Source organism: Gnatocerus cornutus, chromosome 8, assembly GCF_029298725.1.
Source record: "Gnatocerus cornutus isolate USDA-ARS CGAHR chromosome 8, icGnaCorn1.1, whole genome shotgun sequence".
In the NCBI taxonomy this organism is placed as follows: domain Eukaryota; kingdom Metazoa; phylum Arthropoda; class Insecta; order Coleoptera; family Tenebrionidae; genus Gnatocerus; species Gnatocerus cornutus.
This window is the reverse complement of record NC_142240.1, coordinates 15,521,054-15,539,089: the sequence shown is the minus strand read 5'-3', so window position 1 is coordinate 15,539,089 and position 18,036 is coordinate 15,521,054. Positions and strand designations below refer to the sequence as shown.

Sequence of the window (18,036 nt, the reverse complement as noted above, 5' to 3'; positions counted from 1 at the left end):
ACAAAAGCACAATGCAACAGTTCCGTGTTGGAGGTAGCCCTATTATTCCATGTGCATTTACAAGCACTTTGAACTTTACTTGCGACAAACATTCATACATAAATTACTCAGGAAAGTAAACATATTTGCTTTGCACTATCAGAAAGTTGTGGCGAGTTCGAGTTGGAGGAAAGTTGCATTTACATTTTTAATGGCGCTTTTTTGACAAACAGGCCTAAGAAACGAGAAACAATGACCGTAACGTCTTTAACTTCTCCTTGTTCGAAATAATTTTGTTCCAATTATGGCGCTCAATTTTTCGATTTATGGTGACTTTCAACTCAATTATCTTAACCAGGCACTAATTACGTTATAATTGGTGTAATTTATTAATTAGAAACAAGAAACCCACGACAAACATGACGAATAACTGTAATTTCACTATTTAAACGCCACACTATTTTATAGTTATTTTGTATAAAATTACTGACTTGCAAAAAGCCATTACTTAAACGGTCTATTAACAAGCATTTACGATTATGTCGTTGTGACGTGTTTATCTTCAACAGGTCAAAAGGAGACCGAAAATTTGAAATGACTTTTAAAAATAGTTTCATTACCGGTCAACAAAACGTAAAGTCGTGGTAATTAACTTGAAGCGTCTGTTGATTTGTTGTATTCTTCACGAGGAAGTCTTTTAATTTCACCACGTAACCTTTCACTTCTTCATTGTTGCCGTATTATAATTTAAAGTGTGGTTGCTTATTCCGAGTCGTTATGCAATTTTCTAATTTGCATATTTAGCATGATTGTTTATGGAGCTTCTTTCTCACCGCCGATAAATAACAAGATTTAATTACACCGATTGTCGTTAACAATACTTCAGGTATCTTACTTGTAATTTCCTTAATAGAATCGTGTTATGTTCTTAATTATCTAATAATAATAAATGACTGTTATTATTGAATATCTCCGAGCACAATATCTCGAGATGATGAGATCATGGGGTATAAACATCGTATTTTATCGTCGACGTAATTCCGTGGAAGAGAAAAAGAGACTGGAATACGACTCCGAGTACCATTATAACCGGACTAATTAATTGAAAATTCCTTTTATATACATGAGTTGTCGGTGTGCAAACAGTCGCTGCATTTTATGCAAATGTGCAAAAGCTCATGGCTCCAATTATCCGCAACTGCGCCGTGGTTAAGAAATACGCATATTTGCATATTCATTTTTCGAAAAGAGACCGCAAATGGGGCAAAGCAAGACCGTAATCACCAAACAAATTTGTATTTTTTTAGCTCTGTTTCGGTTGCGGGAACAATGGAAATTCAGGTTTTCGCAATTTCGTACTTAAAAATAACGAATCAGATTTGCAATTTCGTTTGGGACCTTCAGATTTTAGCGGATTCTGAGTTATGAATTTTAGATTTTAAGTCTGAGAACTGAAAAGAGCTCAAACCTAGAGAACCAATGGTTAAAAAAATGAGAATGAGAATTTGATACTGAAGAATCCATTATTTTAGAAACCCAGACAGTTTCAGATGCTTCTTGAGTACCCTAAAAATTTGAAAATTTTAAAGGATCATGGAGATCTTAAAGGAGTAAAATATAAATGAAAGAATTTTATGGAAAGTCTCATGGAAATGAGGAAAACCCAAAAGGGGTCCAAATATTCCCACAAAAACCTTATTGCTAAGAGATTTAGAAAGTCCAAAAAAGTTAGAAACTTTCAAAGAATCAGGGGTATCCTAAAATAGTCGTAGAAAAAAAAATTGCAGAAAATCTGAAATATTACAGGAATCAGCAAAGGCACACAGAATTTTTAATCCTGGACAATTCTAGCAGAATTTTAAATAATTCTTCAGAATACTAAGAGAATTGGAGAATCCTAAACAGTTAGAATCTTTCAAAGAATTAGGGGAAATCCTAAAGCAGTCCTAGAAAAAAAATTGCAGAAAACCTAGATGGGCTATAAAATATTACAGAAATCATCACAATCTTAGAGAATGAAAAAAAATCAAGAATATCAAATAATTCTAAAGAATGCTGAAGAAGCTTGGATAATTTTGATAATCCTGGGAAGTTCTAGAGGATGATAAGTATCCGGAGAATTCTAAAAAGTTTGAGAAATCTTGAAGTTCTAAAAAAATCTGGAAAATTCTGCTAAATATTATAGAATCCTGGATCCTGGTCAGTTCTAGTGAATCCTGGATAATCTTAAAAAGTGCTACAAAATCAATTTTGAAGAATTCTATATATTCTCGCAGAATCCCAGAACCTGAAATATTTTTAAGAATTTTGGAGAACGTTAAACAATTCTAGACAAGTTCTGGAGAATCCTTGATGATCCTGTAAAATCTAAATACATTTGTAAAATTTTAGAAATGCGTACAAAATCTTGGAGAGTCCTTGAGAAACCGCGAAAGTTCTCAATAATCCAGATCTCTAGAATCTTAAAACTTTGAAGATCTGTAGGATCTGTACACTGATCTGGAAAATATGAGACCATTAAAAAATTTCATGAGTTAAAAAAAATCCTTTGTATAAGAATCTGCAGGGTTTCGAGGATCCAAAAATTCCGGAATTGATAGAAATTTGCTAAAAAAATTTAAAACTGGTTAATACATATGGAACATCCAAAAAATTTTAGCATCGAATATTTGAAAGATTTACTTAACGTCAAAAATTTGAAGTAGGCATTCAAAGAATTTAAGAAGAGATCGCACAATCGAAGATGATTTGAAGTATTCATGGGATTTAAATGTTTGAAATAGTCCACGCAACGAAATACTTAAAACTGTTAGCAAAAAATAAATTAAGTAACCCGAAAGTTAAAAGTAATTGCAAGGTCTGGATTTGATAGTTCGTGGTTTCAATGTGACCATCGAGCAAATTGTAAAATTCCATTGGTCATTCGGCGCCTTAAGTCCACGAAATTCCATTGCCGAAATAGCCATGTCATAATTAAAACGACAACTACTCCTCGCACAAAAACCCCGTCGCTGAGCAATTTACATCAGTGATAACTCGTACCACAAAACCCAGTAGAGTTAACGTCCGATTAATTTCGTCTCAGTGCAGCAGGACTGTACTTGCACGGTTGAGCCCCCTGTTGCGCTTACGGTCTTTATATATACCTGAGACACATCTCGGCGAATATGTGAGTAAGCTTAACATATATTAACGAATAGAGCGAGCATCCCGCAACACTAAGCGTGATTTAAACGTCAGAATAATCTCCTTACAATATGAGTAAGCTGAGTTGAAAGGGGCATAATTTGGATGATTTTTCTAATGTGTGCGGGCCGTGGTCGCCATAACATGCGAATAACGAGCCCACCGATGCTGACCTAAGAATGTTAACGACATGTATACTGCATTAATTACTGGCGCACTTGGAATACTTGGCGCGATTAAGCTTAATGTCGGATAATGTGAGCCTGAATCGCGTAATGAATGACGTTACTTAGCTGCCTGCGGTGGATGGTGCGTCAACATCCCACCCTCTCTAATTATAATTACACAACGTCTACAACAACCCTTAATGCTCTTGCCTTGCATATACGTACATAGAACGGCGACGTGTTTGGATTTATGTCGAAAGGGAAAAACGGCGCCGCGACTAGATGGAACGATAACGGCTAAAGCCCGGCGTGGATGACGCTCAAATGAGAAGATTGAGCCATTCGGAAGAATTAGCAACGAGATAATCGCTGACTGGAATGACACGGCAAGCTGTGATTTAGGGATTTCATAAAAGGGTTATTATTCAAAAAAAATCACCCCGTGGAATATCCTAGCCCTCTGCACAGGGGACCGACGTCGTGTCGTCGATAAAATCCACTTTGTAGTTTCTCTTCGCGCCGTTTTCGTCCTTGTATTTCCAATCTAGAAGCTGTCACGTGGATCCGAACGCGATCTGTCGTCGGGGGCGGTCAGCGACACCTTTTTCAATTAGAGATGGGGCCTTGAGTGACACCACCGTCCCAGCGGCGTCCCTCCCGAATTTCCACACCGTCCGCCGCTGGTGTCGGCGGTTCTATTGTCGATTGAGGACTCACCGCCCCCGCTAAACGTTGCCTGTGATTACTGATGGACGAGATAAAAGCAGATCGACCTTCCAGTTTTCGGAATTGAAACGGCGAAATTGAATAAGCGAGAGAGAGGCGGTTTGGCGCTCTGCTACTAAGCGAATAAGAGAAATATCGCCTGGACAGGACGTAAAATATTGAAAAATTCCACAGCACTTCTAATGCAATTTCACGGATGTTACGCGTCCTACCTACGGAGGGATTAAGTATCTTAACTAAATTAAAAATATCGATTGGTTCAACACCCGACGCCACGCGGACTTGTGTTTTTATGAAGCACCACTTCGAATTAATATCGACGCGCGCCCCGCTATTTTAACGGGCTCTTTTAGGCCTTCTGTTACACTTTATTACGGAGATCGGTTACCACAACGGGAATCAACTTTCACGCGCGATTTTAAAGACGCCACAAAAAGCTCCTGCTTACAATTATTATGTTGAACTCGCTTCGAAAAATAATCCAAAAAAATCGGTACGTTTTATTTTCGCCAATACCAATTTCTATTTCCAAGCCTCTACATCGCCTGAGGCAATCGTCAAATCTAATCAAATTAGCAACTTCGATACCATTTACTCTTTTATGTTGGCAACTATCACGTGACTAAAACTAATTAAAATCCCGGATAACAGTAGCAACGAGACAACATGAATGGTGGTTCGGAAACTGAATAAAAACTGGGAATCAAACTCGATACAAAAGAGTGGAGGCTTGGTTTTTTAATTAAATTATTACCATCGAATTGATTTGCCAATATTGTACTGAAACGGTATAGCGCTTGCTAATTTAAAAATTCATTATTCCACACACGGGGTGCTCTTTATTATCTCATGTATAGATTTTTCCCTGTGTCCAATTTTCATTGAATCAACAGCAATCTGTCGACGGGTTATGATTCAACAAGTTTTTAATACAATGAAGGAATTTGAATGAAAAAAAACACAGAGATGTGGGGGAGAGGAGTTAAAAATTGCAATTTATAAATTGTTTCCTATTCGTAAAGTTATTACACGGCTATCTAACCCCTACTGCAGGAAAGTAATCAACGGAGAGCCCCCACTGGGCGCCTATCTGCATTCGTTGCGTTATTGACTTTTATCCAAAGAAGTACTCAGGAATCCATTACCGCAATTAAAGAAGAAATTCAAGGAAATTCTAATCAGATATCGCAATCTCATTAACCCGATTTGACGTTTAGATTAATTGTAAAGCAATCCGTCTCCTTCTCCGAGTACAAACGTGGAATTCCTCGAGGCTCAACATTCCTCTCGATGGAATCGTTTAAAAGTGTTTGATTTCGGTGCGGAAAAGCCATAATTAAACTGTTGATTTTTTCGGGGCTTTTCACCGGCGCCGTCTCTTTCCAGTCGTTTCGGCGGAAAATGCAATTCTCCTCACCTTCTCAGCGATTCGGACAGCTGAAAGATTTCCAATAAACGCGCTCTACCCAATTTCCTCGTTGCCTGCGATATCCTCCACCATCGCACGTTTGTTGCCCAGTTAAATTTAACTCTGCCTTCAATTTCAGATGACTCGAGCGATAAATGCGATTTAATTGTTTCTCCCCAAAAATACCAACTCGGGGGATTTGGCGAACGTGACTCAAAAAACAATAACTGTAATTAATCGCGAGGTATTTCCGACTTATGAAGTCGACGTAATTGCGTTGAAGAGCGGGACATCTGAGATATTAATAAAAACCAGAGCCGAGGGACGCACTTATTGCACATTATATGGAGAACATAAGCATATTGAAAATGCCAGGGAGAGCCTTATCTATCTGCGGTCTCCAGAAGCAATATATCGGCGGGGGGCGAAAGGAGGCCCATTCCACCAGGATTTTAAACGACTCATTAGAATACACAGGGGAGACTACTACCATTAACGTCGTATTGCGGTCAGATTGAAATTGACCACAAAAGGACACATTCTTGCACATTTCCAAATACACACCGAGCCAATTTAGTAATAAAATGCAGACTTGAATGCACAGCGCATTTCATTGTTAGCGATCAAAATCTGTGCACTTTTTAAAACGGAATTGAAAGAGTAAAATTTGTCAAAAAATGTGTTAGTTTTGCGTCTGAAAAGGCGAGTTGCTTTGAAATTCCCTGCTGCATTTCCGTCCGTTATTGACGTGGTTCAACTGGAACTCCATTAAGACGACAAATAACCATTAAGCTCCGTTTTAATTCTTCTTGTTGTTTTTTGCTCGTATATTGAAGTACAATTGTTGCTGGCTATTATCACTCCCGCCAATTATTGAAATTTATCGTTCTTTTACGGCCCATTAAAGTAATTGTCATACAGGACGGCTTACGTATTTAGACATTTTCTCCAATTAAACGAGCTTTGCAAACATATAAATGCTTTCGTTCTCGATACACCGTCAACATAAAAGTTGAATAATATTCGGTTATTTTTTGATCCGGTAATTGTCGGCGAAAACGACGCTATATTTCAGTGTCAGCTCCCCAGTAATTAACGGCCAGATATCGTTAATGGCTTTAACGAGTGTCAATTGTGTTGTGTAATGACGGCCTTTGCCAAACGAAGACTTACTTGGTCGTACTCCCGGTCTTGTTAGTACTAATGAAATGGCATGTGGCTTCGTCTGTCTGTTCTCTGCCGTGCTAACGAGCGAATGGCCCTGTTACACTAATGAGAAAAGCTCGGACGTGAAAAGCTCATTACTAGCAAAGTGTTGCGGACAGTCGAACGGCTATGTTGCATGCCCTAATGGCCGATGTTCTGTATTGTTCAGATGACCGCAACCACATCAAAGTGACACTATACATCAACTACAGGAATACCTGAACGTTTCGACCTTTGCCTGCCATCAGAAGACCTGCAGGTCTTATTATACTGCACGCTCACGACGACGCTAAATACCACGCTATGTTGAGCCAAAATTTGCACATCCGAAAAGACATATTCTATTCTTGAAAAGACATCTCTATAATCAGAATGCAAATTTTCGCTTTTAATTGTAGTCATAATACTAAAAATAAGTAATCCTTAATCAAAGAAACGATTTTTAGGATAAGTTGTAAAAAGGTACTTCTTGGGACGTTCGAGCAGCCAAGTTCTCTCTTCATTTCTACTTAAAACTTAGCAAGTTATGAAATTATTGAAGATTGTATTGCCAACTAAAAAAATCATTTTTTTTCAGCAGAGAGGTTACTGATTTACAAAGGAGCAAGTTTAGAAATCAGCAGGAATTTAAAGGAATAAGTTAGATACCTGTAACGGATACATGTCTATTTTGATTAATAAATGGCTCCAGAAGCAACTGTAATGTTTTTAAGTAATCTCAAAAAATAATGATCAAAAACTACCATTATTACTGATGCTTCAATAATTTGGTGACAATTTGACATATCCACGAGTTTAAAAAAAACGGCATGACCTATCAAAAAGGCGCATTTTAAATTTGGCGCCTCTAAAAAATTCTCTGCGGAAAAAATTAGGTTTAATAGTTATTTACAGAACAAGCACTGTATAACTGTAAGACCTTCGGATCTTTAAAGAACGAATTATTTTTATTTTATAGTTTTGAAGATATTGAGCATTAAAAATTTCGAAACTGATAATTCACTTTCCAAGACTTTGAACAGCCATTATTTGTTACTCTGCGTCGATTTTTAAACCGGATTTGGAATCTGGGTGAAGTTCTGCGTTCAATGAGCATAAATAACTTAAATTTGCTTCAAAAATAAACGAACCATTGATCAAAATCTTTCTTCAAGAACTCTTTATTTAGATTATTTTCAAATTTTTTTTTTCGAGACGAAAACCACACTTAATATCTTTTGAGTTGTACATCAATCAAAAGAGCAGCTCGAAATCTATCAATTGGCTGAAATCTCAGTTAGTAGGTCAAATAGTTTACGAGTGGCGGCAAAAAAACAAAAAAATTATAAATTTTCATCAATTGAGTCGTATTTTTTTTTGCAAAAAATCGACCATGGAATTGTGGGTATTTGAGGGGGCATTCTAAAGAAAAAAAGCGCAAGAAAAACGATGGCACAAACCGTTTCTTTTTATGTTTTGCAGTTTTAGAGATCTTTTATAATTTCGAAGATATTGAGCTTTAAAAATGTTGAAACTGAAAATTCACTTTCCTGGTCTTTGAACGGTCGTAACTCAGTTATTTGTTATACTGTACGTCGATTTTGAAATTTAATTCCGGATTTGAAATCTGCGCGAAATTCTGCGTAAAATGAGCTCTAATAACACAAGTTTGCAAGCGAGATTTCCGACCGCAGATAATAATAATTATTAATTAATCTTGGTATGTTCCCGCATTTTTTTAGAACTGTATTTTACATTTTGCACTTCTCTTAGGGCAAACAATAATTATTATTTTCGATGTCATTGGCAGTATAAACAAAAATTAAAACAAAATTTCCAGATTTTTTCTAATGGTCCTATAACAAATTAATGTTTGATGAAAATTATCCTCAATACTGCATCGTAATTTAAAAATCTCCAAATTTTCCATAAAATGAGAATTGAAGAAATAACTAAAAACTGATTGTTTACAAAGACATCTTAGAAATATCTATCTGCACTGTCAATTTTGTCAATTCCAATTTTTTCTCACTTTGCTAGTGTGAAATTCCGGCATGTTTCCATTTATTATGCACTTAATCAAACGTCGACGTCCGGCAATATTTTCCAGGAAAACAGTAGTTTTCACAGAATCCGGTCAGTGACTTTCCGGAGGATGCCGCAACCGCAGCTCGACCACCGTCGAATTCTTATTACGTTCCTCCTGTTGAAGTTAAATAAAATTCACCATGAAAATGATGTAGTTGATCTCTTATGCGCCATCTATGGTGTCCCAGCCCCCGTTAATCAGTCGCTTGTTAGTATTAACGAACTCACCATTGTCGCGCACTAAAAATGTCATTCAGAACCGATAACGAAGCTTTTGAGAAGGCATTGTGGTTCTTGTTACTGGAGCTTTGTGCGTGCGTATGCATTGAAAAAGGGAAGGGCGGACATTACGTCACACACAAGCAATTTGTGCCCTACGGATAGACGTGAACAGATATGCCAATAAAGGAAAATGTTGCCTTATTTCATTTTCACGGCACAGCTTCCCGGAGTTGGCCTGTGACGGCGCATAACGCCGGGGAAAATTATTATCTCTCGAAAAAATAGTTGCACTTTCCACTGCGGTGTTAAATTTAATTTGCCTAATGAAAACCCGGATTATTTTGAATACAGTCTTGTAAAGTTCCAAGTTTCCGGGTGTTCTGGCCGCCGCCTATCTTGATTATGATCCCGGAGTTGGTTGGTAGTTCTCTGATTGGCACAAATCCTCGCGCATCCCGCTGGGGAATGTTTTAATCAGTCTCACACCCTGGTGCTGATTGCCTGCCCCTTCCGCACGCCACTGCGATAAATTAATGAACGAGCGTCGATTGCATTTCGCGTTTTATATTTGCGTCGAACAAAACACTTTCAGGTAAGGCTAAACGTCGGTTTTGATGGAAAACGTGAGCAGAATGGTCGAGTGTTGTCCCTGTTGGGGCACGTTCGTTGTTCGAGCCTCCAGGAAATTGAACTATGGAATCGACCGAATGGGTGCTGTAATGAAGACGACACTCGAATGCTGTTCGCTCTAATCAACGGCTACAAATGAGACGGCCAAGAGGACTTCTTTGAAAAGTCTCTGTGATATGGAAATCGCACTGCTTGTCTGGGGCATTGTTTCAAGGAGAAATGGGGAAAAGTTCCCAACTTCTAAGTACCGAGGCTAATTAAATACAAATAGTTGTTACAGGAACTCAGACTTGTATTTTTTCTTACAAATTATTCGACTCATTTCCTCATCTAGGTTAAGGCCGACGTGCAAGCATCAGCACAGAAAACGCTTCATCGACATAAAACTGACAAAACACATCGACAATATAATTGCACAATTTTCTGCAGCGCTGCATTTAATCGCTAATTAAATCCATTCTAAGCATACAGCGTAATACGTAACTATTTTCCTTGGTCCTTTTATTTATCGCCGGATTAATCCGGGAAAACAATTTGCGGCGTTACGTTTAATTAACGTATTTAGCGCCTATGCCAAGAACGTTTCAAAACACACGACTCTGTTTATTTTCAAGATTGAATTAATTTGACTACACTCCAGGATAAATAATAAATTCATCCAGAGAAATTGCAGGGATGTGTGTTCAGGAAAAAAGCGACAAACTAATTTATGGCGTATACTTTGTGTCGGAGTAATTGTAATTAGTAGAGAACTCACGTAAATTTGTAACGATATAGTTTTATCGTTTATTACCGGAGCTAATTGCCCTGCACGGGAAAGTAATTAAATTGCCTTTCGATAATAAAACTGTTACTTTGTTTTTGATAAATAATAAGTGGAAACTCGATTTTTGCATATGCAATGTGAGCCGAGCTTCGCGTCAAAAAATAAAAACCGCTAAATAAACCCAACTACGGCTTTTGTAATTTCGTAGGTTGAAAATACATTGTTTTTAGGTTCCATTAGATTCAAAATAGTCGCAAACTTCATTATTTTTATTCACAGGTTTTCCTTCTATCGTCAACATTCTTGAAATATTTTTTTTTAACTTTCTCTTAGCATTTCAGGAAGTAAAATTTACCTTTTATGATTTCATTTAATATTTTCAGAATCTTGGAATATCTAAAATCTAAGTTTTAGAATTCTATAGCCTTTTAAAACGATTTTTTATATATTTAAAACTTTTTGTAGATTTATAGTTTTGGAGTTTCCAGGACCACAGCGATTTTTGATTAGATGTAATTTTTAATTTTCCGGTTTTCAGGACTTTAGAATTTTTGGCACCTACAGAATTTTTAGGACTCATAGAGCTACAAACGTTTTACATTTTATGCATATCTTCAGGATTTTCGAGTGGAAATTTAATGTGGAAAAAATCAAGCACAAATTAGACGATTCCGAAAATAAAATCAAAAATTCTGGTCGTCCGACTTTTTGAATAATTTATCTCCAACACCGGCACGATTTTCTTTATATTAATTTTGTATAGAGACGCATTTGCATGTGTTGTGCAAAATAAAACAGCAATTTTCGAAAAAGCCGGTCTCAAACCCGTCCATTTCGCGAGAAATAAAGTACTTGCCTTTGTCTGAATGTCCCAATAGTCCTCTTATTCTTGAAAAATCCCCGTAGAAAACAGTTCACGTGAAAATCCACCGAAAACCCCACACAAGCCTAAGCACGTTGCTTAGTTTAGTTGCAGACTTGCACAACACCCGTCCACTCTCACGTCTCAGGACAAACTGAGCGTGTTTGCGACCAGATTGCGATGAGTTTTTGTGGGTTTTGCGTCGACTCTTTGCGTCGCGACGCCGCCGTAACTCTTAAGCGATACAGGTAGCTGATATAATTTAATTATCCCGTGTGTTTCTCCGTTTAATTTCGATGCGGTTTCACTGGAAAAATTTGCATTAGGACAAATGGAAAGTGCAAGAACTTGAGGGCTCTTCAGAAATTTTGTGTAGATGAAATAATTGCGGTCGTTGCGAGTGCCTTAAAAAATTGGCGAGGCTTTCAAATTAGCAATCAATCTTGAATAAAAAGTAAACAGTAAACTCGCATTATGGCGGAGCATTAAAAGCCGGCGTATTAATGTGAAATAATAGCCGTAGTCGGCAGTTCACTTAAGAAATCTCCGAGCTTAATGCATCCAAGAAAAGGAGCCAGTAATATAACACAGTTTTTCACTTTTAATTAATCTAATGCCACTTTATTCGAGCGGTCTAAACAATGTCATATAGTGAATCTTAATTTCGCCAGTCGCCTCGAAATTTATGGTGGTTAATTAAATTTTAATTTCACTTGGCGGACTTCTACAGAATTACGGAAGAGGGTTATTATTAGACGCAGAGTTGGAGATACAGTGGACAGTCTTTATTAAATTTATCGAGAATTTATTTTCAACTAGCTAAATTAAATAATAATTGTTTCACAATACTACCGGGAGTTTTTACTCTCGTTTTGTTATTTTAAATTGTGTGCAACTATGAATTTCACAGATTGTAGAAAAATTTTGTGCCTTGGGTGTGTCTGTCTATTGTGGATGAGCGCGAAATTTTTCCTCGTGGAATTGTTGATAATTCCCACATTGTGGTAAGACACATTGTGGTAATTTCCGAGATGAATCTAATCTCGCGAGTTAAAACCGGCCTTTTCGTATCCAAAGTGTTCGAATGAATGCTGAATATTGGTGTTTTATGGCTCACAGCAACATCCTTTCAAGATTTAATCAAGGTAATAGAACCTTAACTGCGCCCGAGGTATATCCACATTACAAATTGATTCTTTGGAAAAGCACAATTTTGTTAATGGCCACGCCGCGAATAAGTCTTTTTCAGACAGTGCAGCACTAGATAACTGCGAAGTTGAAGTGAGGCGGGGTAGATCGCCACCAACTTTTCCATTACATTATGAAATTCCAGAAATAAACAACGGACGCCTCTGGTGGCCGCATTTCCCAAATTACCACCCTTCGATTTCGTCATTTTCGAACGATAAAACGTCAAGGGGGTGAGAGGGTGGTCTTACAGAAGCGAGAAGTAACGTCCATTACCTTAATGCACTGTTCTAGTCCCTCTCTAGGCTGATTAATATTGCATTTCTTAGTGTTGGGGCACTCGGCGTCCATCTGCCCCCCAGGGAGCGGCCCGTTCGCATTCAGAAAGCACCGAAACTCAGAAAGCATCGCCGTCTTACACCTTCAAATTCGACCTAACCGACGTGACAGTTCTTTGCGGCTCGAGCGCCACTTTGCTCACTTCTTTCTTTCTACCTTAAATTTTAAAACCTATCTACAAATTGCCTCTGCGATGCTAAAGTGGACTGATGTATAATGCAAAAGTTTTCGTATTTTACGCGATCCATAACGATGCGCAATAACACTATTGTCTCGGGGCATTCGATTCTTCATCTTGTGCAAAATACACTTACGCTGAGTAATTGTTTCTTGGGCCACCATTAAAGACGCCGATATTTTATTCGGGACAAAACAAACCTATTGCAGCTAAGCGAACTTTTAACTAATTTCCAAAGTGCCATCCATGCTCATTTTAAAACTTCTTTCTCGTTTCCTGAGTAAAGAGTTTTGGAACCTTTGGTACTTTGGATGCTCCTTCGTCTTCCTCTCACTCTCTGGGATTTTTGATAACTTTTTAGATTTTTCTCTACTTAGCTTCTTTGATTTTTATGTACATATTTATCGTATTTCATGGATTCTCTAAATGGTAAAATGTCTTTGTAATTTTGGATAGTTTTTAATTCTTCAAAAGGTTTCCGCTTTTTTTTATTATTATTTCTAAAATCTGAGTCTTTCATTCTACAATTTTGCAATTTGCAAATAAACTGTTCAAAAAAGATAGCTCCCTCGAATTTCGTAGCTGTCGCTGAAAAATTATGAAAATTACGAATTTTAGTCAAAGTTGTTGGAAAATTTTGCTTGGTTATAATTTTTTTTTTAATTTGAGTCTTTTACTCTACAATTTTGCAATTTGATAAAGTTAATAAACTGTTCAAAAAGAATAGTTTCCACGAATTTCATAGCTGTAGCACTTACATTTTTTAAATTATGAAAATTACGAATTTTAGTAAAAGAAGTTAAAAGTTAAAGTTAAAATTAAAAATTTATAAAATTTGAGACTTTTTTTCTACCAATTTGCAATTTGGTACAGTTAATCAATAGTTCAAAAAAAGTAACTTCCCCAAATTTTGTATCCCTAGCCCAAAAATTATCAATATTACATATTCTAGTAAAAGAAGTGGGCAGGTTTTGCTTGGTCTTAAAATTAAAAATTTCTACAATCTGAGTCTTTTACTCTACAATTTTGAAATTTGGCGGAGTTAATTAACTGCCCAAAAACAGTAACTTCCCCTAATTTCGTATCCGTAGCACACAAATGATCAAAATTACGAATTCTATTAAATGAAGTTGGCAATTTGTGCTTGGTCTTAAAAATAAAAATTTCTACAATCTGAGTCGTTTACTTTACAATTTTAAAATTTAGTAGAGTTAATAACCTGCCTAAAATGAATAACTTCCCTGAATTTCATAGTTGTAGCACAAAAATTATGAAAATTATGAATTTTAGTAAAAGAAGTTGTCAATTTTTGCTTGGTGTTAAAAATAAAAGTTTCTAAAGTCGGAGTATTTCACTTTACAGTTTTGCAATTGTTGCTCAACTGTTAAAAAAAAGTAACTTCTCCAAATTACGTAAGCGTAACACAAAAATTATTAAAATTACGAATTCTAGTAAAAAAAGTTGACAATTAATTTTTGAATGGTGTTAAAAATAAAAATTTCTAAAATCTGAGTCTTTTACTCTAAAATTTTGCAATTTGCTAGAGTTAATCAACTCTTCAAAAAGAGTAACTTCTCCGAATTTCGTATCCGTAGCACAAAAATTATCAAAATTACGAATGCCTAAAAAAAAATAACTTCCGTGAATTTCATAGTTGTAGCACGAAAATTATGAAAATTACGAATTTTAGTAAAAAAAGTTGGCAATTTTTTCTTGGTCTTTAAAATAAAAATTTCTAAAATCTGAGTCTTTTACTCTACAATTTTAAAAATTGGTAAAGTTAATAAACTGCTCAAAAATAATAACTTCCGCGAATTTCATATTTGTAGCACAAAAATTATGAAAGTTACGAATTTTAGTAAAACAAGTTGCCAATTTTTGTTTGGTGTTAAAAATAAAAATTTTTACAGTCTAAGTCTTTTACCTACTCTACAATTTGGAAATTTGGTACAGTTAATAAAAATGAAAGAAATAAATTTGAATAAAATTACTTATTTTACCATAACAAACTGTGCACAAGGAAGAACAGAGAAAGCGAGAAAGAAGAAAAAAGGATCAGCACTGTCGTGGAACAAATAATGAAATGCTGAAATCGGAAAAGTGTTTTTTTCTTTTTTGTTATGGGACCAATTCAATGGGCGATGAGAAGCAACTTTAGGAACACTGATGGAATGAATGAACGTATGCACAAAAGCAATAGAAAGGATATAAGTACAGACATTATTAAGGACGTATGGAAACTGAAATGCAAAAAAAAAACAAACACTGGAGATATGCGAAAGGATAAAAGAACCATCGAAAACGAAGAATTGAAATTAATTAAATTAAGTTGGATGGGACACGTGGCAAAGATGAAAGAAGAACGTCCGACCGACAAAACAACGTCTAACAAAAGGAATGACGGGAAGAAAAGGCAAGAATAGGCCTCGAATTACGCGGAATCTGACAATGAAACAACATCTGAAGTCGTCAAAGCTATGGACCTTGTTTTGAGTTTGGATTTGTTTAGAATATTGTTATTGTAAAAAAAGTTGAAATCTTGGTTTTCATTAGTTGAAGCCCCCGTGACTTTTCGGCTATGCCCCCTCCCAAAGGAGGCATTTTTTATCCTTAGTTAATTAAAATGACAAATAGTGTTCGTTCACGCCAGCGTCGTGTCGCTAATTATGGTTTAATGGATGATACAAGTGGCAACATCACATTCATAAAAGTAACGCGTTATGTGTGTATGCAATTGAATAATACAACGAGGAGTGGTGTAAATTCCCGTCCTCCCTTTCTCGCAACATGCTACCTAAATTATTTTATTACGATTCTACACAGACGTAAATTTAATTTAATTAATGTTTCCAGCTAATTTGTTTCAGTTGTAGAACTCGCGACGCTGTGGGATAGCAAATTTTCCATTAGCTCGTTAAAAAAATATGTATATCGTTACGTCACGTTTATTCATAGAAGGGTTGTTTTGTTGGGTCATTTTTCAGACCACTCGGTTAATTATTGGACTTTCTACTTTGTTATTTGATACTCTTAAGGTGTAACGACTCCGATGCACGTACACAGTTGCGAATCCAAAAGGAAATAATTGTAATTTAAGTGCACTTTGCGAGAAAACAGGACGCCATCATGGACTAAACAAGCTCTTAAATCCGGTCCTGACCGTATCTCGCTGAGATTAATTAAAGAAGTTTTCACCGTGCTGGCAAACATAAATGTTTAATGTCCTGTAAAATCGTTAGCTTTCGATTATGCACTACCAATTTTCTGTAGCTGTAGGTATCTAATTTTTCGAATTATCTGAAACAAACGACATCGAGGAGATTCTCGGAGCTGTTATTCGAAAATTACGTTCATAAAAAGCCAACATCCAAACAAACGGTGCACCATCTGGAGCGTTTCTACCAAATCGAGAGCTTAGGGATATTTCATGCTTGTTCAAATCTAATTCTAATTGTTTAATATTATTGCTCGAAAAAGTCGGCGTTATCTCCTTCCGTCTTAATGTTCGGATCCCTTCAAGTCTGTTGAAATAAATCAACGACGAAAGCGTTTCGTATGCTGAAAGTTTCACGTGAAAGCTCAAACACGAAAATATCGGCTTAAGTGTGGAAGATGCAAATATACATGAAGTTGGTGGCGTAAAAGCAAAAGCTCTCCTTGATATATTCGCTGTTAAAACGGACAGAAACTTACAAGATTTGAGTAGAGTATCGCGGAGCGAGGGACGGAGGGGATTTCTTTCAAAAGCTAAGGTCTTAACACTGACTGGGCTTTTAGAGGATGTGTGATGTGACGTGGGAGGGGGAGGCGTCGGGACGCCGAGAACTCGCACTTATCCGGGAAGTGAGGAATCCATTAAGAGCCCGAACCTGCTTCTTACTGCATTCTCTACACATCGCATTACATCATACCACCATTACATGCAAGCTCCGACACCGAAAAAGGATTAACGAAACGAGACTTTTAAAGAACACTAAATTTCTAAGTTTGACGAACGAAACCGGTCTATGACTGTCCGATTATTTATGTATATCAGAAAAGGCGTGGATGTCAGAACACGCTGGTCATATATCTACTTCCGAACCCCCTAAAGAACCACAAGAATAAAAGATCCAGACAATAGGAGGAGTCCTAAATGTGGTCGAAGTAGGTGTGCGATGTACGGCAGTCAATAAAAAGAAATGACTTTACTAACATATGTTACCGCTGGGGCTCAGAACGCAATACCATGGATATGTAATGACCGAACAGACCGCTTTCCTACTTTCCATTGCAATATAAGAGCTCTAACAACAACTTTCATTAAAATTTACTACGGACGTCGACCGAATGCTTTTATTAAATTACTTGAGGTGGTGAAATGGTGCCGCGTGCTTTTTCTGCGAAGGGGTGGATTGGATAGGGCTGATTTGCGTATTTCGGGCTGTTGGCGACATCTGACGACGACGGAATACGGTAAAAGAGAATGCTGTAAATGACAGGATATACAACCAACAGTGCACAACTTTTCTTACACTTGACCTGAAATTTTCTCTGTACGATTTTTATGTGCTTTATTGTTTATATCGTTTATATGCTTGGATTACAAATATTTTCATTTACTCCTTTTGTTGTAGCTACCACATGTAGGTACTTTCAACGTTCATTAAAATGATTTCTTCTTTTTATCTTCTTCCACTGTTAACCTTTTGTTAATTACGCTTTCATCGTATATTTTTGTTTCTTTTATTTTATTTTAAATAATGCTACTTAATTTTATAAAAAGAAAATGAGCATCCAATAACTAAATAATTGGTACGTATAATTTTTGGTACGACTCTATTTATTGTATGTACTCATACTTCGAAGATTTTTTCTATACATTGATGTATGTATAAATAATTGTAACCTAGAAAAAAATTATTAAATTTTATAGTAAAACGATGACTTTATTTTTATTTGGGAATTTGGAGTCATGGCGCATCCACCATTTTTGTATCTTTAAAAATTATAATTTTAAATTTAAATTTTGTTTTTAGTATTTATTTTAATTCTAATTAATTTTGCATGCTTATTTTGAGCAGGGTGTAATAGGAAACTTTTAGAGCAAATGAAATTTTTATTTTGAAAAAA

At 36.4% G+C, this 18,036-nt stretch overlaps 1 protein-coding gene across 3 annotated transcripts in view; it reads right to left on the bottom strand.

Moving 5' to 3' along the window:
* Positions 1–11,412, bottom strand: part of LOC148170324 (LIM domain only protein 3-like) — a 50,422-nt gene extending 39,010 nt beyond the window's left edge. For all 3 annotated transcript variants that reach the window (XM_088043226.1, XM_088043228.1, XM_088043227.1), the window contains exon 1: positions 11,214–11,412. The gene's annotated coding sequence lies outside the window, so the exon portion shown is untranslated. The remainder of the gene's footprint in view (positions 1–11,213) is intronic.
* Between the last annotated feature and the right edge of the window lie 6,624 nt (positions 11,413–18,036).